The sequence below is a fragment of the Rattus norvegicus genome, chromosome 11 (genome assembly GCF_036323735.1).
Source record: "Rattus norvegicus strain BN/NHsdMcwi chromosome 11, GRCr8, whole genome shotgun sequence".
Taxonomy (NCBI): domain Eukaryota; kingdom Metazoa; phylum Chordata; class Mammalia; order Rodentia; family Muridae; genus Rattus; species Rattus norvegicus.
This window is the reverse complement of record NC_086029.1, coordinates 89,893,791-89,919,163: the sequence shown is the minus strand read 5'-3', so window position 1 is coordinate 89,919,163 and position 25,373 is coordinate 89,893,791. Positions and strand designations below refer to the sequence as shown.

At 46.3% G+C, this 25,373-nt stretch overlaps 1 protein-coding gene and 1 pseudogene across 8 annotated transcripts in view; one reads left to right on the top strand and one right to left on the bottom strand.

Annotated features, from left to right (window-relative positions):
• Lpp (LIM domain containing preferred translocation partner in lipoma) overlaps positions 1–25,373 on the top strand; it is a 641,914-nt gene that overhangs the window by 14,810 nt on the left and 601,731 nt on the right. Inside the window, exon 1 of one of the 8 annotated variants that reach the window (XM_006248505.5) lies at positions 13,659–13,874. The exons of the other annotated variants lie outside the window; for them this stretch is intronic. The gene's annotated coding sequence lies outside the window, so the exon portion shown is untranslated. Of the gene's footprint in view, positions 1–13,658; positions 13,875–25,373 lie in introns of those variants that run through there. 8 annotated transcript variants of the gene reach the window in all.
• On the bottom strand, positions 1,453–1,519 carry LOC120095725 (U7 small nuclear RNA; annotated as a pseudogene).

Here is a 25,373-nt window from a genome sequence, read left to right as displayed (position 1 = left end):
AAACTTTAAATGTGTGTTTTTAATTAAAGCTTCTTTTTCCCAGGTATACCTAGGTTCATGCTGATAAAAACTACTAAGCACAGTAAATGCTACCATGGCTTAGGAAGGAAACCCGAGTGCTGGGCAAGCCTGAGATAACCATATAAGTTGTCAAGACAGTGTGCACATGGGAGACTATGGCAGAAAGACCCTGAGTTCTATGTCTGCCTGGGCTACAGGAAGTTAGATCTCATGTTAGAAGAGAAAAGCACAATTCTGTGTAGCTAATACCTGCAGGCTGTGATTTGCTAGTGACCAGCTCCAGGGCCCTTTACAGGGAGGCTCTACTGCTGGGAAGGATGTTACATTTGAGTGAGCATTGAAGTCTGAGTGGGAGTTTAGTGAGCTGGGGAGGTGAGGGAATTTATAGGGGGAGGTAACATGGGCGGAGACCTTTAGTTGATGAACTGTATGATGTCTGGGGAAGTTGGGTTTATGGGTGTGGCCTACAAAACAGAGAGGCCGTGTGGATGGTGGGTGCCAGCATAACTCTGATAGGACTCTATTTTCCTCTTCCCAGGGTCTTAGAGAGGTGTGTTACTCACTGTTTTCTATTGCTACGGAGAGATGCCATGGCCAAGGCAGCTCATAAAAGCACACATCTAATTGGGGACTTGCTTACAGTTTCAGAGAGTTAATCTCTGACCATCATGGTAGCAGACATGGTGCAGAGAACAATTGAGAGATCACATCTGATCCCACAAGTCTCAGAGGACATTGAGCCTGGCGTGGTCTCTTGAAACTTCAAAGCCTACAAGGTTATACCCCTCAGTAGTGCCACCTCTTCTAATCCTTCCCAAAAGGTTCACCAAATGGGGATCAAGGGGTCAAACATATGGACCTGTGAGGTCCATTTTCACTCTAGCTGCCATAAAGGGTGACAAACTATTCTTAAGGACAATATCAACCCTTTGTTATCTTGTAAAGACCCTGGGAAACCTGTTCAGTGTGAACATGTATGGACTCTTCGGGAAATAGTCCGATCATTGAAGAAATTGGACAATCTAGATTGAAATATTACAGTAAAAATTCAGACTCGTGTGAAGTGCGTTCTACAAGTATAGAGTGTTCTACAATTCTGATGTTTTGTTGTTGTTGTTGTTTTTACTTTCTGGGGAACTATACTTTGAGCATGCCAAGAACCAGCCTCAGGGGTAATGAGGAACAGGGTTGTTTGGGAGAAGCAAAAGAAATGATGTGAAGTCAAAGGATGGAGTGCAAGCTCACAGCCTTGTAGTCTGCTTGAGATGGCTCCCTAGGCAGCTCTCTGTGGATAGCTCTTGGCTCTGAAGTCTGCCTGAGACAGCTCTCTGCTAGAGACGATTCTGTCATGCGAGAATCAATTCTAAAAGCTCTCTGGATAGCTCACGAGTTTCCCAACCAAAGTCAGAAAAGCTGCTAGAAAAAAAAAATCTTGGATTTTTCTGACCAAAGTCAGAAATCCTGCTAGAAAAAAATTCTCAAAGAGCCGTGTTTGCTCTTCAGAGATCTCCAGAGAGCTCAGCTCTTGCTAGGAAAAAAAATTCCAAAAATAGAACTGCTCTGGTAGCTCATCTCATGCAGACCAAAGCTCAGTCTTTTATTTACATATCAATTCAGTTTTTTACTTTAGGGTCCCTTTTGATTATCCCATGAATTAGCATTTTATGACCTTAGCCCCTTGATTCTTTTTTTTTTTTTTTTAGGAGCTGGGGACCGAACCCAGGGCCTTGCGCTTGCTAGGCAAGTGCTCTACCACTGAGCTAAATCCCCAACCCCAGCCCCTTGATTCTTAGAAAAGGATAGCAAGTACACTTTTAAAAACGTGGCAAATGAATCCAGAGATCTGCCTGCTTTTGTAAGCACAAACAGTAAGCTTCCTTGGTGGGATCCAGATCTGAGATCACCATTCCCACCATGTGTGGATCTTAACCAGCTCTGTCCCAGGCTGACCTTCAGCTCAAGAATCTTTCTGCCTTTGTAGGCAAAAACAATAAACTTAGCAGGGTAGGTAACCATCACTCCCCAGTCTCTTTATCTCCTTCCTTAGTATTTTTCTGACAAACTGATTCAGAGTGCCGCACTGCCTCTGCTCTTTAGGTCCGTGAAGCCCCTCATATAATTTATATCACATCCTTACATTTTGCATAGTTGAGAGATTCTGTTTACGTATTTTCGAACTCATGTTTTCAGAGTTCTTTCCCACAGCCTTCAGGGCTATCCTGAAGGTCACAGCCTTTACCATCTTTGCTAAGGACATAGATACACCCATGCCTCTTGGACTCTTACTGTCTCTGATTATCATGGAGTTATTAACCTTGGCAGAGAGGACATTGTCTGATAACCTTGGGAGGGAGAGTAGTTCCTGATAATCTTGGCCGGGAGAATATTTTCTAAAGGAGGAACATGAAGTAAAAAACATAAACACACACACACACACACACACACACACACACACACACACACACACACACACACAAGCATTATGCCCAGCAACTCTGTCAACACTCACAGAGGCTCACACCCTGCTGACTCTTTTCCAGGGGTGGGAACAATGTCACGCCATCCCTTCCACATGGCCATGTAAGATTCGGTATGAATGTCTTCCTTCCTTCCTTCCTTCCTTCCTTCCTTCCTTCCTTCCTTCCTTCCTTCCTTCCTTGTTTCTTTTTCCTTTTCTTTTTTCCTTTTTGGTGGATACTTGGGATCAAACCAAGGTTTCTTTGCTTAATGGACAAGCGCTTTACTCTCCTAACCCTTGAACAGCAATGATTACAGAGGTTATTGTATCAGTGAAGCAGGAGACACTGGAGACTTTGGTATTATGATATTAAATTTATCACCAAGTTGTATCTGCATAAAGAAAGCAGAGTCCCTATCCTTGTTTTCAGTCTTGTATATAATTCCTCCCTAGACCCTGTGCTTTGATGCACGCTCATTCTTTTTGTTTGTTTTGTTTTATCTTGTCTGGGTTTTCCTTATGTAGCCAGGCTACCCTTGAGCTTGTGATTTTCCTGTCTCAACCTCTTGAGTGCTGTGATTGTGTGAGGCTTGCCACGTTCATTCCCAAATGAATAGAGTCCGTAGTAAAAGAGGACCACAACCAGAAAGATAATACATAATCCAAATAGGTTGGATTAATTGTGAACCCATTTGGGCATGTGTTTTGGTGAACTAGAGGGACAGATGACATATTTTCCCATTAAATAAAATAGTCAATTTGGATTTAATAAGGTAGTTATCTTCAGGTAATAAAAATTCAACTAACTTGCCATAACTATCTTGTTTAAAGTCAATTAACAGCCGCATATCCCTTACTTGCTGGGTGAAATTTAATAGAACTTCAGTTAAGCATTTATTGCTTATTTAATTCAAAATTAAGTTAATCACCACAGTTAGTAACAACCACTGAGTATTTAATTAACATTCAGCAAACTATCTTATTAAGTCTAAATTAGCTACGGAAAGGTCTTGTTTATCCTTCTCTGTCTCCTTGTGCCCCTTCACCCACCTCTTGCCTCAGCTGCCCCTGAAGGGCACTCGACGTTCTCACCTCTTTCCTTTTCTTGTTTTCCATCTCCTTTACTGTGAGACTCAACTTGCATAAAGGACCAGACAAGGCAGGGGTCTTTATGGGAATTTGTGGTTGACATACAGCTTTTCCATTTGATGCCTTTCCACCCTCCTTTTCAAGGATGACCGAGTGCCTCCTCTGTGTGAGCCATTCTTTTAAACACTAAGGAGGAAACAGTGAAGGTTGTCTTGACATTTTCATTTTTTTTTCATGTAATTCAGAGGAGCTGGTTCAGTTTATTCATCAGATAAGTATGGATGATAGTGAATAGGGCCTCTTGTTGGGTACTCAGGGGAATCCAGACAGGCGTCTGTCCGTAAGGAGGACACACAACCACGCTAGTGGGAGCTGCTGCATAAGAAGGCGTCTTAGGATGAGTGCTCGGAATCCTTGAGACCGTTTCCCAAACTACTAAGCTCGTCTCTGAAAGCAAGGTGAGGGAGTCGAAGTCGAGTAGAATTAAGGGGTCCCCGAACTTTGCTGAATCTTTAGTAACCTTGCAAGAGGATTGTTTCCCAGAGAAAGTATTCCCTTTCTCCCTTTCCCAGCTCAGAATATTTTGAAGGGTTGGTGATTTGTTCTAGAAACTATTTAATCCCAATCCAGGGTTCCTACCCTGCCTTTGACCATTTACTCTCTGGAGAAAAGACTCACATAACATTTGTATTCACAATATAACCAGCACACGAGCTGGGCAGATACCTACCCTCTAGGCTGTTAGAATCTACTTTCCTATAGATAACCCCGAGTTATTACTTACTGTGTTTCATCTGGGCTGCTCTTAACTCCAATTGGCCAATTCTCAGGACCACAGTTTCTTGAACTTACCAAACCCATCGTGGCTTTTCCTCCTTCTTTCCCTTCTTTCCCTTCTTCCTCCCTCATGATCTCCTCCCACCCCCAGGCCCAGGAACCCTAAATCCCTCCTATGTCTCTTTTGTGCGGCTATTGGCAGGGTCTGGGTCTATGACAGACTTCTCATGTTTACAAGCTTTTGTTGTGCAAACCTTGTTCCTTGATTTAAAACTGTTAGTTAAATAAAATTGGCGACAGCTAGTTACTGGAGGGATTAGAGGTATGTGGGGTTTGAGTTACCTGGTTGGGGGTGGAGAAGTGAGAGGAGAGAGGAGAGACCAGGAGGAAGCTACCATGAGGGGAGATGATTGATGAGCACATGGCCAGGAGAAACACCAAGTATCTGGGGCACACTGCTGGGGAGGTAGCCAGGGCAGCAGTTAGAAGAGTAGAATAGGGGTTGATCCCCCCCAGTAATTGTCAAAGCCAAATAAAATAGCCAGAGTCTGAGTCTCATTTGTTTGTAAGCTAGTTGGGGGATACGCTTAACTTGGTTGTGCTACAGTGATTTAGTTCGCCTTAGTAAACTGATTTGAGTTATGGTACCCGTCTCTCAGCTCTCCTAGCCAAGGAGGACTGGGCCTTCACTCTAGTAGCGGTGATGGAGGATGAGATGTGTTCCGGATGATGTCTGACTTCAGTGCTGTTGCTGGAGTGAAGAAAAACATCAGGTTTTGTTCCCGGTGAGAGGTGGGTCTTACAGACTGACCGAGTAGGCAGAATAACTTACAGGGAGCCAAATAGTCATCAAGCTGCCTGGGTAGAGATCCCCAAGACGGTGACATACCTCACACTAGTTCTTATCACAGCTGGAATCTGGGTGGCAAGAGGCGAGAAACTATTTGGTACCTAACTCTCTGCTCAGGGCCGGTTTCCTTCCAACTGAGCAACTGCCAGAAGTGATCTCCGAGTCTTCTGCAAGGCGGAGTTCTGATGCCCTGCCTGAGCAGAGCCTCATCCTTGAGAACCTGTAACCTGGCTTGAGCGTCAGCCTTGACTCCTGGGTGGCAGCTTCATTCTTCATACTTATAGGTCACTTTTCCTTTATTCTGTTACGTAGCAAGCGCTTCCCCCATTTTTTCTGTCCTCCCCAGCTTTTCTTATTCTGGTGAGTCATGTGTATTTGTGTGACCGTTTTTTATTTGAGTCCAGCTCTTCTTTCCTATATTCTGTCTTACACCTCCCCGCAAACAATTCTACCGGCGTTCTTTCTGGTAGAAGCCAGCAGATGGGAAGCGCTAGATGGGACGGAGATAATCTACAAAATGCGGTCCACCACAGCTCTGAAGATGTGGCCCCAGGTTGCAACCGCTCAGTCCCCGCAGTGCTCTTCTAGTTTCCGCACCTGTATCGAAACAGGTGTAGCAGAAGGACCTGGGAGACTTTTTTCCTCGTTCTATTTTTTGAGTATGAATATTCCCTTATCCGAGCCTGTTTACCTATCAATGAAATGTCACCATTAGGCGTGATGCGTTGAAGTCAGGTGTAAGTAGAAAGGGCACATTTCGAGAAGAAATTGCTAAGCTTTAACGTTTACTAAGCCAGGCTGCAGTAAGCCTGCGTTTACTGTGTCGGCATTCCGAGGGAACTTGGGTGGTGAGCACTGCTGCGTGTCCACACACGGCAGGCGGTCATTGCATGGTTTCCACACTGCAGCGAGGTCTAGATTTCTTTTCTTTAAGTTGCTTTTTATACACCTGCCCTGACTTTTCTTGTCTTCTGCGCTCTTAGTCTCTTTGTTCCTTCCTCCGGCTTCTCTCCACGGCCCATATCTGCTTGGGAACCTTGTAAAGACAAATGGCTGCAATTTGGGGGCAGCCCAAAGGAGGTTTCGGATGTGGCTAGCCACTGGTCCTTCTGAGGGATCGTCAGCTCTTCAGAACCGTTATTTATTGAGCACCATTGTTCAGTGAGGGAGGCCGGTATTGTGCCTTGATTATCTTATAGTGGAGGTAAGGAGAAAGCTTTTCTTTTTCAGATTGATCGAGATATTGTTAGGTGCTCCAGTGTCCTATGACTGTCCCCCCTTCCACCCCCCCCAGACACAGGGTTTCTCTGTGGAGCCTTGACTGCTCTGTAACTCACTTCATAGTCAAGGCTGGCCTCCAACTCACAGGTCCACCTGCCTCTGCCTCCTGCATGCCGGGATTAAAGTGTGCACTACCATACCACGAATGCTCCTACTGAGTCTTCAGTAGCTAGCATTGCAAATCCTGGAATAGCAAACCATTGTTTTGCCATCTTCTAGAACTGACAGTTCAGAAATGCAGCACCATCAGGGAGCAGGCTGGAGGTCACACTGTTCACTCGAGTACAAGTTTTCTAGAACGATGTGCCAGGAAAGGCAGTGTTCAGGACAGGCACATAGAGTGTGCTTAGATGTGAAAGGCCATTCGTTGATAATGCAGTAAGGTCTGGTTCTCCAGTGAGATTTTCACCGTCTTAAGAAGCTTGTTGCTGAGTCTGAATCTTAAGTGCAGTAATCCCATTTCGTTTCTCGTGATGAGTTTTCGTTAGATCCACACAGGTCAGCCATGTGAAGATTCTGGAGGTGTTTGGAAAACGTTGATTTATCATGTATTGTGGAGGAGCAGGGGTTTCCTGAGCGAATCTGCCTAGATTTGTGTCTGGCTCTTTACAAATGTCTCAGCTTGCTACTTTGTCCCTTTAGGTCTCTGCTCTTTAATCCATCTGTCTAAAAAACGTGTCTCACACTGTTGACAGAGCAAGGGAGTTCATGCGTATTAGGCACCATTGTTGTGTCTTGTCCTGGCGATTTGGAAAACACAAGAGCCTGCCTAGATGAATGGGGATCCTCTGTAGTTATTGTTCTCTCAGCAAATAAACTTAGAATTTTGCGGACAGGAAAACCTCGAGCCCTGTAGAGTGTATTTCCACACACGTGTTCACCCCCGTGTTCCACAGTTTTGACATCTTACGCTGTTACCGGGTGTTCGTCAACACGAAGGCTGACAGCAGTACCCTCCTGGGAACACATTCTATACTCACTCTGTGTTGACTTCACCGGGTTCTGCGTGAACTTCCTCCCCCTATCCAAGATCCAGTCGTGGGTACCATTCTACATGCAGTTCTCATCTCTCCCCAGTCAAGAGCTTTCATTTTCTATGCTATTCAAAAGAAGATGCTTTATGGGACAGTCTGGTGCAGCCTGTGATGTGGAGTGAGTAAAGTGGGCTGGTTAAGGATAGAGTGGGATGGGACCTAGTTTGAAGGCAGCCCATGCCCTTACTTTCAGAGGGAAGAGAGACCCTAGGGAGTCAACCAAAAGGCTGTAGACATTCCTTGAGTCCTGCTATTGAAGGAAGGACTGAACAACACCCCAGATATCCCAGATACCTTCATTTGGATTCAGTCTCATGACCCTCTTCCTCCTAATCTTTGAAACGGGCACCGTGACCTTCAGTGCCTTAAAGGATTGACCTTTACAGAACAACAGTTTTACTTTGTGAGTTGTTTATATCAGCAGCAGCTCAGAACACATTACGTTCTCAAGCCATGTTTGCAAGAGAAGCCCTGCAAAGTGGGAACCACCCCTAGAATTTAATTCAAGAAGACCGGGGGGAAGTTGATGAAAAAAAAAAAAAACCAGGAATGCTCATTCATAAGGAAGTCTGTGCTGCATGGAGTGGAACCAGCATTGGAGCTGCTGATAAGCAGGATGTACTGTCTGTTTTATTCCTGGAGGCTTTTATCATACAATACAACCTTATGTGGCAGCCTGATTTTCACACAAATTGGATCCCAAAACTTCTTACAGGAATTAAAAATACAAACTCGTGGGCAGTATGTGTTTTATAAATTACACAAAACAGAAGTGTAAAGACATGGCGTAGTGAGAACAGAGGAGCCTGCGGATGGGCACTAACTGGCACCTAGGGGAAGGCAGGGAGGAGGCAGCAGCCATGGCACGGGAGCCAGGAAGCCTCGTCAGGCAGCAGATACACAGCACTGTCAGTGCCAGCAGGATTAGAGGAGGGGGTCCTGCCGAGGGGAGTGGGGCCAGGGGTGGGCAGAGGCTGAACTCTTGGGCAGCAAGTCCTCTGAGTCTTTCTTGTCTTGCTGGTGAATGGAGCTGGCTGACACAGAACTTCCGTGCCCTGCCTCTCTCATTTTACCTTTGTCCCAGCAGACCCTTGGTTTGGATTGCCCTTCCCCTTTGTCACCGCTCCGAACCCAAACTGATCTTCAGGGTTCAGTGTGGTAATACCATCTCCATGAAGCAAGCCATGATCCTGTGTATCTCCCCAACACAGGAATTAATCCTTTCTTACCCACCATGACCTTTTTCTTTACCCCTGAGTGCTGCTTTTATTGTAGTCGCCCCTTGGCTTGACTCGGTTGTGGCTTTTCTGTTCTTTAGAGTGTTCGTTCCTGCCTGGAGTGAGGCAGATAAATAGTAGATAGATACTTGAAGAACGGATGTGTGTGTGCATGCATGGGTGTAGGGGTTGGTTTTCTGATACGTGTATTAAATTCAAACCTAGTTCTTCTAGGCTAGGGTTTTAACTTCTCCATATCTACCTCTTCTCATAACACAGTAGCAGTTCATTCATTCTCTCATTCATTTGTTCATTTATTTGTTTATTCCATGGTAATTTTAGGTACTAGGTCAAGAGTTGTGGGACTTAACAGTCCATAGTGCTTTTTGGTATATTATCGTACTTTTAAGCTTTGTCTAGATTGTTCTATTCTTCTTTTGTTTATTTTTGTAATTATTACAAAGCCCAGTCTGGCCTTGAATTCCTGATCTTCTTGCCTCCTTCTCCCTAACATGAGCTTTACAGGAGGACAGTGCATGTCCTCCTTGGATAATTTTATTGTTTTGATATCAAACAAGAAATGATTTGTTACACGTGTATCTCTGGCATAAATGCTCTAACCCATTCCAGTGAGTTTGTATTAAAAAAAGAAAAAGACAAAGGTCTATTTTTAAGATTTTAGAGTAATTCTTTATTGACTTACCTCAGGAATAATCTCCCTTACAGTTTTTTTTTTTTTTTAAGCTTGTGCCTGATGCCCATGTTTAAAAGGCTGATCCTTCTTCTTCATGTTTTGATTTTTCTTTTTAAGTACAGAGACAGATATGTACTGCTGAGGTGGTAAGTGGAATAAAGTTCCCTGGAGGGAACTGACTCTGTCTTCTGGTCCTCCATATCAATCACAGGAGGAAGCTGTCAGACTCAATCACATGAACTACCCAGCTGACTTACATTCATGCAAGACCAAAGTCAGAGTGGAGGGAATGTGTGTGTGTGTGTGTGTGTGTTTATGTCTGTATGTATGTGTGATGCGTGTGTGTGTGTGTGTGTGTGTCTTTATGTCTGTATGTATGTGTGATGCGTGTGTGTGTGTGTGTGTGTGTGTGTGTATGGTTTGTGTGGGAGAGGTGTGTGTGTGTGTGATATGTGTATGTCATTGTATGTGTGATGTATGTGATGTATGTGATATGTATGTGTGCTGTGTGTGTGTGTGTGGTGTATGCGTATGGTGCGTGTGTGATGTGTTTGTGTGATGTATGTAAGTGTGTGCGCGTACATATGTCTGTGGGAGTGCGGGGATGGTGGTGGTGCCAGGCCATGTAAGGAAGCTTTAGGTACTTTGAATGGTAGAACTGTTCTCTACCAGTGGTTCTCAGAGTAGGAAATCAGTCACTGGTGGATTGGGTGGCTCTCCCTACCTCCCCAGAGGCTCTAACAATACAATTAGGATTTTATGTATTTGGATTTCTAAGAAGGTCATGGACACTGCCAATGCTGAAGAGAACTGCTTCTGGTTGAATCCAGCTTCTGGTCCTTCCCCTTTTGTTATTAAAAATGAATAGATGGAGAGACTAGACTCTGAAGCTTTGTGGGAAGCACTGGCTTGCCAGGCCAGTTAGAGTCAAACCACAAGGGCTGACTCTAGACCACACCCTACTCTACCAGCAGTAGTCCAGCAGCGATACCAGTCCTAGCTCTAATCAGAGTCAAGTCAGTTTTATTGACTTTACCTGGCCTGGTTGTCTTTTCAGGCCCTTCTGTTTGGTCCTCTCCAGCTAAGTGTTCACATGGATTTACCCAGTATTTATTGGCCACTGGTATGCATTTGGGTTTGTGTTTGGACTTGAGGTTATATAGCACAGATTATCTAGCCGCGATTACGGGTCAGAATATTAGTAATTAGTTTCACAATTTCTAACCTGACAGCAAGGGTAGCCTTCCCCTCTCATGGTTATAAATGGAGGCCTAGGCAAGTTTCGTCCCTTACTGAGCACCTCCTTCTGTACAGGTGGTTTTCTAGAAGATGGAGCTGGAGGAGACAGCTAGGATTTAATGCAATCCGCACAAAGTTAGGAATTAGGAGGGCTGGGATTGAGCTCAGGTGTGGGCCTGGATAAGTTCCCCTCCGACCTGTAATTTGAAGTGGGCAAACACAGAGGCCAGACAGTAGAACAGTAAGCAAGGTGCAGGATAGGAAGTGGTGGGGAGAAGTAGGAATTTGACCCTTAGCTTTTGAATGGCTGAACTGTCTCTGAAGTTCGAGAAGTATTACCAGATCCTGAGTACCACATTGATGTGGAATTACTCAGGTATATAGAAGGATCCTGGTAGAAGGCCTGGGTACCTAAAGATTGGCAGCCAGACCTAGAGGTCATCCACTGACAAGTGAGTGGGTAGCCCAGCCCAGGGAGAGGCTTGCTCCAAATTCAAGAGAGGAAGTCTCTTTCATGGCAAGGCTGCTGCCAGAGAGGGTGGGCTCCTTGGCGTAGGTTTTATTGTCTGTGCACTGTAATGGAAACAGCTGCTGGAGCCTGGGACCATGAGAAACATCCCTGGTTCTGAGTCCTAGACTGCGTTGGTGGGTAAAAGGAAGTTAGGTGGTTCAGACCCATTCTGACTTTGGCACCTTGATTTCTGAGAGCCTGGGCTACTTCGTGTTTGCCAACCTCACAGAAACTAGAGATTCCTGAGTGTCAGACTGTAGGCATGTCTCTGGGTCATTTTCTTGAGTGATAATTGATGCACGAGGGCCTAGCCCACTGTGGGTGGTGCCGTCCTGCAGATGCATATGGGGTATATAAGAGAGGTGGCTGACCATGAGTTCCTGTGCAGTCTAGTAAGCAGCGTCCCTCCATGGTTCTGGCCTCCAGCCTCCTGTTTCATCTCCTGCCCTGACTTCTCCCAGTGACCAAGTCTAGTCTGGGAGACATAGTAAACCTTTTCCTCCTCAGTTGGCTGTGCTTACTGATTATCACAGCAGCCGAGTAGGACATCACCTGTAGCACTGAGGGGATTGGGCTAGAAAGACTGGCTGTGACTGCTGTGTCTTTTGTGAGGAATTCAGGAGCCAAGGGAGGCCCCTAAGTTAGCTAGAAGTTGGGAATACCGAGGAACCCAGAGTTTTGCTGTTCCAGGAACTTCAACTTTCTCGTGTGTCAAGTGGGTGGTGTGGTGATAGAGATTGTGTTGATGCTGACACTGTTTGGGCTGACGATTGAAGAACTTGGCTGTAAGGCACTTCATGTTCGTTAAACCTTAGAGCTGTCCAACTGAGTGCATGTACCAGAGAGCGGGGGAGGATTGTGGGATGGACAGAAGGAGCTCTGCCGGGGACTCTAGATCATCTATCTGGAGAGGACTTTGGTGGCTGCTGTCTAAGGTGGGACAATGGCTCTGGGATCCTGACTATGGACTCTGGTGGCATCGTTGGGTCCACGTGAAGCTCTGGCCCATTGGTATGAAGTCTTTCTTTCATTCTTGTCCATATCTTTGCTGCATGGATGGACTCCAGAGACCCAAAAGGCAACACTGGGTTTATAAGCGTGAGAAGCATGTAACTGTTGTGGTCTCACTCCCGTAGGGTGTCTGTCGGGCCGTGAGGGAGCCCCTGGGGTTTCTAGGTGCTCTTGTTATATCCAGGCCTTAGTGATTCCAGACCTTGGTGAATCATCTGACTTCATAGGTCAGGGGAATGATGCCCACTGGGAACCTGGCTCTCGTCAAAGTCACTTCAGGGCATAGGAATTGACCCTGGAAGCACCATTTCCCTTTGTCCTTCCTAGTGTTTGGCTGGGACTCTCACAGGCTGGAGGTCTGTCTCTCCCCTTTTCTCTATTGCCAGGAGCTACCCCGCCATGCACCTTGTTGGTAGTTGGCCGCTCACTTTCCCACGGTGTTGGAATCTTTCTTTTCTGAAGTCACAACAGAAGGCAACATCATCTCTTTCCAACAGTGTTTGTCTTCTGCTCCCCACTGCTTTTCCTTGTGACACTGTATCCCCAGCCACCTTTAAGTCTCTGGTGCCCTTGACTCTCGGTCACACTGTTGGCTAATCGGTGTGGGAAGCTAACAGGGGTTTTTATTTTTATTTTTTTTTTTAAAGACTAACAGTCTACCTGTTGAACAGTAAGGACACTTGTCAGCCTTACCTTTCTTGTCTGTCACTCTAGAGTCCCAGGACAGACATAAAGAGTGTCATTTCTGCCTGGGTAGGAGGTCGTGTTTAGCACAGGGAACAGACGTGCAAGCAGAATTGGGCCGGCGTTGAAGTACTGTTATGTGGTTGTGTATGTGCAGTACTCGGAAGGAGTTACCCAGTAGTTGAGAGAGTAGTTGCCCATATGCATATGGTCGCTTAGTGGTGGCGTGGACGTGTGACGTTAGGCCAGGGAGGGGCAGAGATACTGAGACCGATTGCGATTTTGAGAACTCTGATGTGGGTCCTCATTATTCAGACCTTCCTCATTTCCTAATGGCCGTCGAAGCACGACACCCCGTTGGATTTGCCACCGCTCCCCCACGGGCACACTCAGTCTTCAGGAGTCACTTGCTGCAGTATTGTCTCACTGTAGCCTCTGTGTCCAGCTTCTTTCCGTTCCCCGTTACGGCAGCCCCCTGTCATAGCTCTCTGTTCCTCCTTGCAGGCAGGCCCCTGTTCTCCCCTCTCCTGTTCTCTCCCCTCATCCCCCTCCTCTGGCCTGGGAAGGTTGTGTACATCCACTTTGCCGTGGTTCCCTAGGAATCCGGAGCCCCTCCCCGCTGGGGTACTCACCGTGGGCCACTCTTGTTTGCCTGGTACATTTTCTGCCCTTAGAGTTTCCCTTGCTCTGCATTTCCATTTAAAGCCTTCTTGAGAGGCCCGGGCGTCTCCTGCCAGCAGCGTTCCTTCTGCCTTACTGGAACCCCTCTTCGTATCCTGCTAGGAATCCAGTCACGAGTGGGCCTCAGCAGACTCTTCCTCAGCCTCCTGTCTCCACCAAGACTGTGCCCTCCGACTGTGAGAAGTGACACGGTGACCTCATTTCACCTCACAGAGACCAGCCAGCGATTCCTTCCTAGCGTCTTCTCTGCTCCACTGGGGGGACCTTTCCCTCCTCTGCTTTTCCTGGTTCTGCCTTGATTCTCCAGCTGGATTATGACGCCCTCAGGTAGTCTCCTCCGTTGGGTACCTGTCCATAGCAATCACATGTTACCAAGCACTGTCAGGAGGAAGCCAGAATGGTCTTTCAGAAATGGTTGGCCAATAATACGTTTACTTCCAGACACAAGTCTATGTATGGCCTTGTCAGAAGAGAATTCAGGGGAACCATTTGGGAGTGGAAATGGGCCCAAGACACTTAGTTCTCTTCAGCCCTGCCCAGTGTATCTCACTTCTGCTGTGATTAAGGGCACTTTAGAAACCTGTTCCCTTTCAGCTTCTAGCTGGCTTCCTGCCTTCGGCCTCACCGTCTTGCTTGTCTCTGGGTCAGATACTACACTAGGCATACCTTAGTTCTACCCTCTTCTGACCTTGCCCTGGTGCCCAAGATTTCCTCTTGCCCTTGGCACCTGTGCACCTGCTTTGCTCCCCACCCCTACCCCCCAAAGGGTATCTCTTGTTCCATTGTCTTATGTGTGTGTATTCCCATGGTGCCTTGCAGGCCCAAGGGACTGCCCCTTCCTTCTGTCTGGTAAATGCCTGCTCATCCCTCAAAGCACAGCGCAGATCTAACTTCCCCAGGAAAGAGCGAAGGCAGAAACAAACCCAAGAAGGTTTGCTATGCATCGTATTTTTCTGTAATAAAAGTAGTGCCACATGCTCATAATAGAAAAATTAAAAAGCAAAGCCATGTAAAGGAAGTGAAAATCGCTCATAAATCCATGTTTTAAAGACAAGCACTGTTTATGTTTTTAATACTCTTTCGTGAGTCGTTTTTATTACATTTTATGCACCTGTGTTATACTGACTTCAGTCTTACCGAGTGCATGGTTTTATGTCTCAGTAGTACCTTCTCGTGACACGAAGGGGCCTTCATACGTGTGATGACTGCAGATTTTGCCGTCATAAGAGAACATGGTGATTTGTTTGGTACCACTGAGCAGCACTGTCCTAAACTCCGGTGTTAATTACCCGTGGCGTGTGTTTTCTAAGCTAGATTATTAGGAGGTGCACTTAATCACATGAAGGTCAAGAGCTGTCTTGACCCTTAATTTCAAGAGAAATTTATGGTCACCAGGCAAAGTTCGAAACATCTGGGAATGTACCAGAGGAAAATAAAAACCACCTGTGGCTACTTGTAGTCGCTAATCTGAAATTTGGTATTAATTGAATCTGTGTATCTCTTTTTACCCAAGGAGTCCTAAGATATTGTCTATAAATGGCCAGATAGAAAAATATATTAGACTTTCTAGGAAAATATATACTAGATTCTGTAGGGTAATATCATGTCTGTCTGTCTGTCTGTCTGTCTGTCTGTCTGTCTGTCTGTCTGTCTGTTGGCTCCATGCATCTGTGTAACCCTGGCTGTCCTAGAATGTGCTATGTAGACCAGGCTGGCCTCAGACTCTAAGAGATCTGCCTGTCTTTGCCTCCCCAGTTCTGGGATGAAATGAGCATGTGTCACCATGTCTTGGCCTTTCTTTTCAGTTCTTCTATAAATGTACTGTTCTTGGGGAATAGATCTATAAATGCCGTTTGTAGATCTTGTTCTTAAACATGGGGCTGTTCGCTTTGCTGTGAGTGGGGGCTGGGTATAGTGCTCTCTTCTGTAGAATCTTGAGGGGTTCTTGAGAGAACTCCACTCAGGTGAAGTCAGGATTTTTGCTTGACTGTGCACTACAAAAGAATTTCAGGATGAGTCACTGTGAGGCAAAGTTAGATTTCATTAAGATATTTTAAACGTAGATTCGAGCATGGGTGTTAACACACACTCAAGTGTAAGTGCAGGCTTCTCAAGACAGCCATTTAAGCATCTTGGGAACAGCTGTACTATAATCGATGGTTTCTAGGAGACCCTCTTTCTATCCTTTACCTTCCTCTTTTTTTCTCTTTCCTTCTCTCCACCCCCTCCGGTAAAGGAGATCATAGAGTGTTTCTCAAAGAACCTTGGGTAGGATTACAACATGAAACCAAGGGTTACAAAGGTTGCACAAGGGGGTCAAGGCTTGTCTTTTACTGAAAAGGGAGTTTATAGTCACACTCGGCTCCTAGAAAATACACAGTGAAAAGATGCTGTGAAAAGAGAAAGGCCAAGTTTGGTCATAAACGTTTAGGCCTTAAGCATGCTATTTTAGTATCTTGGAGACAGCTCTGCAGGAAGGAAGACTGACCCTACACTGACAACCACCACAGCAGACTTTGTTAATTGTGCCGGGATTGTTGGCTTTTAACTGGCTAGAGGTTTCCACCTGCTTCTGGGTGATGAGCTCCTCTCTGTCTGTCTCTTGCCTCAGGGTCATTCTGTACCTACTGTTCTGTAGTCTCTCTTTTGCAATTTAACTACGTCATCATGGTGCTTTTGTTTCATGCTGGCCAAATATAATGAATAGTTCCCTCCTGGGGTGGCACAGTATCTTGACCTCTGAAACAGACCTTCAAGCAACTCTTCCTGCGCTCACTGAGTTATCTCTTTCCAGTTAGCTCTGGTTTTCCAGCCTAGCATTTCCCTGAGCGAAGCTTAGAAGATGGCTAGCCAATCTGTGTAGGAAGGATGTCTTATGCTTCAGGTTTCCTCTGCCAAATGCTTGTGTTCGGTAGCTTGCTGCCAAGATCCGGTTCTTGGGAATAGCCTAGTGGACTAGCATTGTCTTGGACCTGTTAGAAATGCAGCCCCATACCAGCATCTGCAACTTAACCATGCCTCATCATGTCTCCAGACGCTACATACGCACATGGTACTTGCAAAATAGCGCCCTGGGGCTCACCTCCTCCCTGTTGGGCATTTACTTATTTGCAGATAGCCCTTCCCCATTCTTTCCAAGGCTAATCCAGGAATCCACTGGGAAATCCTCACAGTTGGTCTCGCAAGTGGTGACTACTGTTTTCATCAGGATGGTGGCGGTGGTGTGACGATGCTGGAAGCTGTCAATTAATTTGAGGTGATATGTAAGGATCGGTAAAGCAGTTCTTAAATATCTCAACCAGTTCTAACCCTGGTCCTCATTTCTGCTGAGCTGGCTAAAGGACTGTCAGTCTCAGTCAGTGTTCTGTTGTCCAGGTAAGAAGAGTGAAACCGGAAGAGGCTGTTGTATCCCAAGGTCACAAGGGTTTGAAGAGCAAAGCTAGAACTAGATCAGGTGCCCTTGGCTACAGCAGAGTTTGGAACACTGAGACTACTTGCTAACCTGCCCCGTTGGTGAGGCATAAGAGCCCTTGCCTTTAGAATTCCACGCCTGCTGTGTGAAAAGTGCTGTAGGTAACCTGGCAGTCATGGCTGTGGAGGTCCAGCCGTGCTGACTGAGGCAGCTGACCCAGATACCTGCTGTGGCGCCTGAGTCCTCCTTGGCCTTTGTGCAGTGGCGAACAGCACCGTGAATGGCAGGGGCAAGGGAAGCCATGTTCTCCCCACTGTTTCTCTGTGGCTCTGCTTGCTTCTGTGTCAGAGATTTTTAGTGGAAACTCCAGACAGTCTTCTGTTTCTTCTGGTCTGACATGCCTTAGTCAGGAGCAAAGAAAATGGGATATTGGCTGAGGCTCTCCATGAGCCATCCCGTGGAAGGGCTTTCGGATTTCACAGAGGCCAAGGGTGTGATTAGCACTTTGATTGCGTGGCAGGCCGGAATGGGGAACAGGAATAGAACTAATTACCATGATAGCTGCCATTTATTGAGTGCTCCCTCTGCCAGGCAGTCTGCCTGCATCATTTCCTTTAATCCTGTAATAGCCATGAGGGAGGGGATGGGGTGGCCAGTAACTTCCTCAGTGGTCAGCTGGGAGGTGAACTGAGCTCTGCTTGATTTCAGAGTCCTGGTGCTCTGCTTCTCTGGCTGTGCTCACCGCTTCTTAGCTGCCACTCCTAGGGATGTAATCAGGAGGCCCTCGGAGATAGATTGAACTCAGAGAATAATGATAAGAGATGTCAGAAAATGCAGTACACTGGGTGAAGCCGTAAAAGATGCTTTTCATTAGAGGTATTCAAGCCTAGCCAAGGTGGGAATACAGGTATATTGTGGGTTTTAGCATGTGTTCTTTTTTTTTTTTCTTTTCTTTTTTTCGGAGCTGGGGACTGAACCCAGGGCCTTGCGCTTCCTAGGCAAGCGCTCTACCACTGAGCTAAATCCCCAACCCCTTAGCATGTGTTCTTTATTAGACTATCCATTCATGGATATTAGCTAACAATGTATAGGCTGAACATGGTTGAAACATAGAAGTATTTTGTTTACATGACCCTAAAAGCTGTGCTGTTAATGGTTTCTGTGATGCAGTGATGGCTTCTCAGGGTAGCAGAAATCAGAGCTTTAGCACAACAACACTTCCTGTTCAGGAAGGCAAGGTGAACATTCTCCCAATGAAAGATAATATAACTTCAGTGCCAGAGAACATTCAGAAAATTGTGTGTGTGTGTGTGTGTGTGTGTGTGTGTATGTGTGTGTGTGTGATTATGTATGTGTATATTTGTGTATGTGTGTATGTATGTGCGTGTATGCATGTGTTAGTATGTGTGCATGTTATATGTGAATGTGTGTACATGTGTGTTCATGAGTGCATGTGTGTTTGTATATGTGTGTGTGTATATGTATGTATGTATGTCTGAGTGTGATGTGTGTATGTATGTGATTATGTATGTTTATTTGTGTATGTGTGTATGTATGTGCTTGTATGCGAGTGTTAGTATGTGTGTACATGTGTGTTCATGAGTGCATATGTGTTTGTATATATATGTGTGTGTATGTGTGTATGTCTGAGTGTGTGTGTGTGTTTGTATATATATGTGTGTGTATGTGTATGTGTGTGTGTGTGATGTGTGTGTGTTCAATGAGGCGTTTATTGTAATTATTTTTAGCACTGCTCATGCACTGGCTTTGAAGGTCGTGTGGCACTAGTTGAGGTTGTAGGATGGTGTCACTGAGTCACATACTTAGTGTGCCATGGGAAGACCCTTGCCAGGTGAGTTTTCAGTTAACATGGCTTCTTCTCAGTTAACATGGCTCTGTTCAACCATCCTTGCTGATGGTGAAAGAAAAAAACAGGCTTAGCCCTTTCTAATTCATGTATTTGCAATGTGGGTCCTGTGGCAGAGCAATGAGGGCTGACTTCCAAGGAAGAGTAAGAGCTATCGTGAAGGAGAGCGTGGGGAAGGCCGTCTGGGAGGGAACCATGTAGGTAAGGTGAAGACATCCAGATCGTGAGACGCTTTAAGATGGACGGGTGGCTGCTCAGCTGTGGGTGTCCCCAGGTACACAGGGGCGCAGATTGGGAACGGCTACGAGGGAAGTCTGTAAAAATGATGCTCTGAGCTCTGAGAAGGGCTTGCCCAAGGCCATCACCTTACTTTCACACTATTCTTGAATGATACCTTCCTTTTCACTGCCTCACTTGCAGAGGGGAAAAGAGTTGATGGGATGTTTGAGTCAGAGAGGACTGCCTTGGAATCTATCAGTGTCTCATAGTCTTAACCTTGAGAAAGATGATTCAGCTATAAAATGATGTATATACAACTTACCCTCTAGGACACGGGCCACAGACCTGGGGAAACCATGAATCAGAAATCATGTTGAGGCCTCTGAAATAGCTCAGGTGCTAGGATGCTTGCTCTGCAAGCATAGCAACGTGGTTCTGTCCCCAGAGCTTCCACAAACAGAAAGTTCACGTGGTCTTGCACTGGTAAGATCAGCATTAGTGAGCATGTCACAGACAGCATGGCCTACTTGGTGAGTTCCAGGCCAGTGAGAAACCTTGTCTCAAACGTGTGTGCCAGTTAGGAAAGTCCCTTGGCTTCAGAAACCTGGGAGAAGGAAGATGGTTCAGGAGTGGATGTCAGTCAGGCCTGTGGGTACCATGTCCTCTTTCAGGGTGCAAGCAGGCGCTGCCTGGAGCTGCAGATCCTTGAGACTTAGCACCTCAGGCCAGAATCTGCCTCCTGTAATTACATCCTTTCCAGGGAAGAGGAGTCCTTGTTGTCTGCCCTGAAGTTGCTAAATAAAGCTCCAACCTCAGGGCCCTGTGTGCTTCTGGGCCACAGCTCTGCAGTCTGTGCTGGCTGTTGGTTCCCGGCTTCCCTCAGGGATTCTTCACATTCTAAAGTTTTCGTTGGGGACTCCTTTGTGTTTTGAAGCCAGCCAAGAGAGTTGAAGGGCAAAAAGTGTTTAAAACTATACAGGAAGATGACAAATTTGGGGAGCAGGGAGGAAGGGGGAAGTTTTAAATGAACATATGCACGGAACCCATTGTCACTGAGTAATCTCAAAAGATGACAGTGACATTTTGTTGCCATTTCCCCAGAGAGCATCCTGCTTTCTTTCCTTTTTTTCTTTTTAAAAATTGAACTCAATAATTTTGAAACATAGGTATTGTTAAATATATTTAACATAAATATTAAATATATCAAAACAACTATTTTAAAACATTTATTATTTAGTGTGTGTATGTGTGCATGTATATGTGTGTCTCTATGTGCGTGTCTGTGCGTGTGCGTGTGTGTCTGTGTGTGTGTGCATGTGTGTCTGTGTGTGTGTGTGTGTGTGTGTGTGTGTGTGTGTGTGTTGTGCATACGGAGGTCAGAGGACAACTTTGGGGAGTCAATTCTCTCCTATGATGTGCATTTGGGATTCCTGCACAGTCTGTTAATATTGGCATCAGTACTTCACCCCTTGAGCCTTCTTGCCAACCCAAGCAATTGCTTTTCACCTTGTTATACTTTTAGTCTCTGTCTCTATCTCTTCCTTTTCATTTTATGAAATGAGGTCTCTCTACATAGCCCTGGCTAACCTGGAACTCACTATGTAAACCAGACTGACAGCAGGCAAGTTCACAGAGATCCACCTGCTTCTGCCTCGCAAGTGCTAGGATTGAAGGCATGAGCCACCACCGCCCAGGTTGTCTTTGTCTTTAATGCCCATCGTTTAAAAGCATAACCCAGAAGTATTTATGGTAAGATAAGGACTTCTTGTGCTCTTTCTTCCCAGCACCATCTCATTCCCAATAATCAACCACTTGCACCCAGTTTAAATTTTCTTGAGTTAACCATCGTTTCTGGGAAAATGTGTTTCTATCTTTATTCCCCGAGATTAGGATAAAATGTGCCTATTGGGTTTGATCTGTTACAGACAAGGATTAGGTTATGTATAGCCAGTTTGCATGGGCGTGTCCCTCTCCTTGCCCTTCGCTCTCAGCATAGGCCGAGTTTGACCTGTTTCTTTCCCCTGTAAGCTTACATCATCTGCAGAGTAGAGATCGCTGAGTCAGCGCTCACCCTGTCTTCATAGAGCCTTGGGCATGGCCTAGGACTTTCACCATCTAGTTCACCTTTGAACTTCTCAGGAACGACTTCACCTTACTGACCTGTTGTAACGAATTGTGTGCGCACCTGTATATAGTTTGCAACAACATCTAAGCCTTCTGGGCCCTGCCTGTGGCTTGCACTGAGGTGAAAACTGCATCATGGACATTATATCTAGGTGACAACGCTGCCTATTGGGGCAAGTGCATGTGCTGTGGCCCCATCTCTGGCTCCTTTCCACGGTTCTGAGGTCATGACGTTAAGCCACTCACAGGGAGCTAAAATTTCCCTTATGTCAAAATCTAACTTTATTCTAGTTCTTAAAAGTCACCCCAGGTTTTGGGTTTAATTCTGCAGTTCTGCAGGGAACCTTGGGGTTCCTATGTTCTATTTGTTTTTCTGGCAGTTTGAGGTTTGTTTCTTTTGTTGGGGGGAAGAGAGCCTCAGCACTCTCTACAACTCCTTTCTGTGTTTGATTTTCCTCATCGTTCCTAACTTCCTGTTCCACCCACCTATTCTCTTCCCTTGGACATTCTCTTCCTGTGGCACATTTGTGCCATGCTCTCTTAAGGAAGGAGACCCCCAGCCCCCATGGATTCTAATTTTTTCCTGCTGTATGCCTCTTTTTTGGGGGGGGGGTGTGCACAGATGTCTGCTCACTTCAGATCATGACGACGGCAGACCAAAGCAATAATTCCACCCAAAGCTAGATGGGCCAAGTGCGCAGTTTATTGATGGGACTTAAGTGTACCTGCTTCCCTCCCACTGCACCATGGGAAAGCTCACAAAGGCTCATCCCTGGAGCTCCCTGCCAGCTTGTAGGCATCACTACCAGATTCTCCTATTCCCTGAGGATCGTTCTACTGTTTGTGCACCTCTTGTCAGTGGCCACCTGTATCTGCCTGTACTTTCTGAGATTTCAGAGCCTTGTAAGTTTTCCCTGAGTCTTGCGACTCCTTAGTTTTCCTGAGTTTTAAAAGCTTCTGTCTTCCTCTCAGTAGGGAGTGTTTCAATTTGGAGAAAGTAGTGGTATAACGGCTCCTTTTTCCATAGGGGGAAAAACACCCATAACAACCAGGCTCACCTTGCACTGTGAGGTGCACACCGCACCATCTCCTTTGGTCTGAACACTATTACCTCAGTGTCTGGACTATCACCGAGCAGCCTGCTAGCGATCTTGAGTTGTATCATTACTTTTTCAAAGGAAGATACACTAAAGTAGTGTTCGTCAACTTGTCCTTAAACCTGTTTTTATTAAGCAGCTTCATCTGCTCCTCACTTCTGATTACTTTACCTTACAGTTCTCATGGCGCTTATATTGGCCGTTCACCTGCCACACCCTGTGGTTGTGTGTGCCACTTCTTGTCTGTTGTTGGATAAGGGTTGTTGATCATCGAGCACACGGTTACAGACAGACATCACCTGCCTTCGTCTGGCTGGGAAGTAGGTCAGCGCTTGGCAGCACGCGGTTATGGACAGACATCTCCATGCAGAGAGCCTCTGTCTTTGCTTTGTTTCGTGAAGGTGCCATTACCCATTATGTCTGGGTGTCCTGCGATGGGTTTTAGTGGGCGAGGTGGCCTCTCTCGTTTAAGGAGTCTGTCTTTGAAAGGGGCAGTAGGACCTGGGAGAAAGACAGCATCTCTTGGTGGCCTCAAGGAGATGCATTATGACGTACCGTTCTTGGTGTTGCCCAGAAATTCATGCACCAGGAATTAGGCCCATAATATTCTCTTATCCTCAGTTTTGTGGTCAGTTGCATCACAACACTGACACCTCTCACTGGATCACCACTGGTAATTACTAGAATTCTTCCCCACTGACTTCCAGAAACATGAGATTCTTTCTTAAAAAGCAGAGGGGAATTCTCATCAGCACATTGTTCTACACAGTTTAGAACTGCTTATGTACTTGCTGTAGCAGGAAGGGACTTAAGGAACGGCAGGCTATTAGAATGAATAGACTGCTGTAAAGAAAGCTATAGACGACCCGGGAAGCATCATGTTTCCATACATGAAGGAGGCTTAGTGTTCTGTTTCTGTATGAAATGTCATCAGGCAACTTTCACAGTTTGGTTACCAAAATGTCTGAGAGAAATCGCTATAGAAAGATGAGACTGTGTTAACTCATTAATGAACATTGAACACAGATCTAAGGCATATGCCCCCTTGCATTATGGGAAAACTCTGAGCTTGGTGACTCACAGTCTAGTAATTCTAGATACGGGGCAATAATGCTATATTGGAGGTGATGATGAGAAGCACAGAGCTAAAGTATAATTGATTGTAAATGATGCGGTCCAACACGAGAGGCAGGGCCAGGACGGGAGAGGTCCTCACTTAGGGTTAGTAGTGAGGAGCAGAGCCAGCCCTGGACTTCATGGGTCTTCCAGTGTTCAGATGGGCGCAGCTCACTTTCTCCATGAGAACCGTATTTCATGAAGATGGAAATTAGGAAATGCTTCATTAATGGAGAAGGGTGGCCATCTGAGACACGAGGGGTAGCTTCCTAGGTGAGAGGAAGTGGCAGGGCTCCTCCTTCATTGCAATGGTTTTTAGTCTTTGGGAAATTCGAGGTTTTCTTTGATGAAGGCACCTGTACTTTCCGGACCACCTACCTGCTATCTGTGAAGTAAGTGGGTGGGTGACATTGAGTAGGCTGCCGGTGACTCCTCTGTTCTGATTTTTACAGCGTTGTGGCTCTGCATTATGTCCCACGTCCACGATAACCTGGAGGTAAAAAGTAAGCAAAAGAGACCGCGCTGAGTCAGGAACAGCATCACCTGCCTTCGTCTGGCTGGGAAGTAGGTCAGCGCTTGGCAGACACGAGACTGTGGTTAGCTCCAGCCGCGAGCTCTGCCCTCTGTAGACACCTGCCTCAGAAAGGCAGGCGGGAGCGAGTGACAAGGGGAAGAGGAGAAGGGTAAACTTGTGGCTTTAGGTGCTCCAGGCAGGGGGTGGCGACTGACAGAAGGGGATGCTGGGCCCTTGATAGAGGAAGGGAGAGGCAGATCTGTGTCAAGGAATTCGCTTGTGAGGACTGTGGGTTCTTGCAATTTTGCTTCTCTCGATTGCAGTGGGGCCCTGGATGTTAAAGAGAATGAGGCCTTGACAGCAGAGATCTGGTTATTTGTGGTTCCGTGACTGGTAACGGAGGAGGGGGTTGCTGTTGGCTTGATATGATTGATGTGCTCTCTTCTAGCTGCTGGGCAGAATGAGGGCGGGCAGAGCCCAGAGCATCACAAGGCTCCAAGTTTGTGGGTAGTGATAGAGAGGAACCAGGGAAAGAAATACACATGTCGGTTCTAGTGAGCATCCTAAGCAAGGGGAGGCAGCAGTTGTAGGAGCCAGGTGTGATAGCAGCATGCTGGGTCTTCACCTTCTGCTCCGAGATAGTGCATGGAGATGCACCAGGCTGCGGGAGCCAAGGAGCTCAGTGCTGAGATGCTAGGGGTTACAGTTTATCCTGAACCATAAGGTGCTCCAATGTGTGGCCTGAGCAGGTCACCTCCCCGTCATATTTACATCACGGTAAGATGGAGGCAGAGTGGCTCGGTGTAACCACTTAAAAAGCAACCTTGGCTTATCCACGCACAAAGCAATGTTTTCTCAACAGCTTTGGTTCCTTTTCAGGGGGAGATTTTTATATTTATTTATTTATGGCCTTCTGTGTGCTTGGAGGAAACAACTGTTTCCGTTGGTTGTTGTTTTCTTATTCCTGGAATGAGGTCCAGAAGGAAGATCCTTGTTGCCGGTCTTGAGAGAGTCTAGATTTGATTAGTGGTGACAGAGGACCTTCGGGAGTGTTAAGCTGAGGGCCAGCTTTCCGATTGTAGCTTTGAAAGGAGGTGAGGATAGGTTAGAGGGACGCTGGTCCATGTCAGGAGGTGAACTGCATAACTGGGAGAGCCTGGAGTCAGACTGGGTATTGCTGTCACAGTTGTATGCATGGGGCAGTTGGCGAGCACACCTTTTTTGCAGGCTTCTGATGTGCCAGGCTGTTGCTGAGCAAGAAGGCACAGGAGGTGCAGGAGGCCCTGAATCAGCTTAGCATCTGCAGAGTTGAGCGCTCTGTATGCTGGGAGGTGCGCACTCTGCCTGAAGGAGCATTCCGCCCACAGTTACTCTGCACTCGCTTTAGTAGATACACTATCCTCACAGACAGTGGTGGCGCTGCCTGTGTGTCATCCTCTGTGCTGGTTATTACCAGTCCTGCCAAGGGGCACCTTGC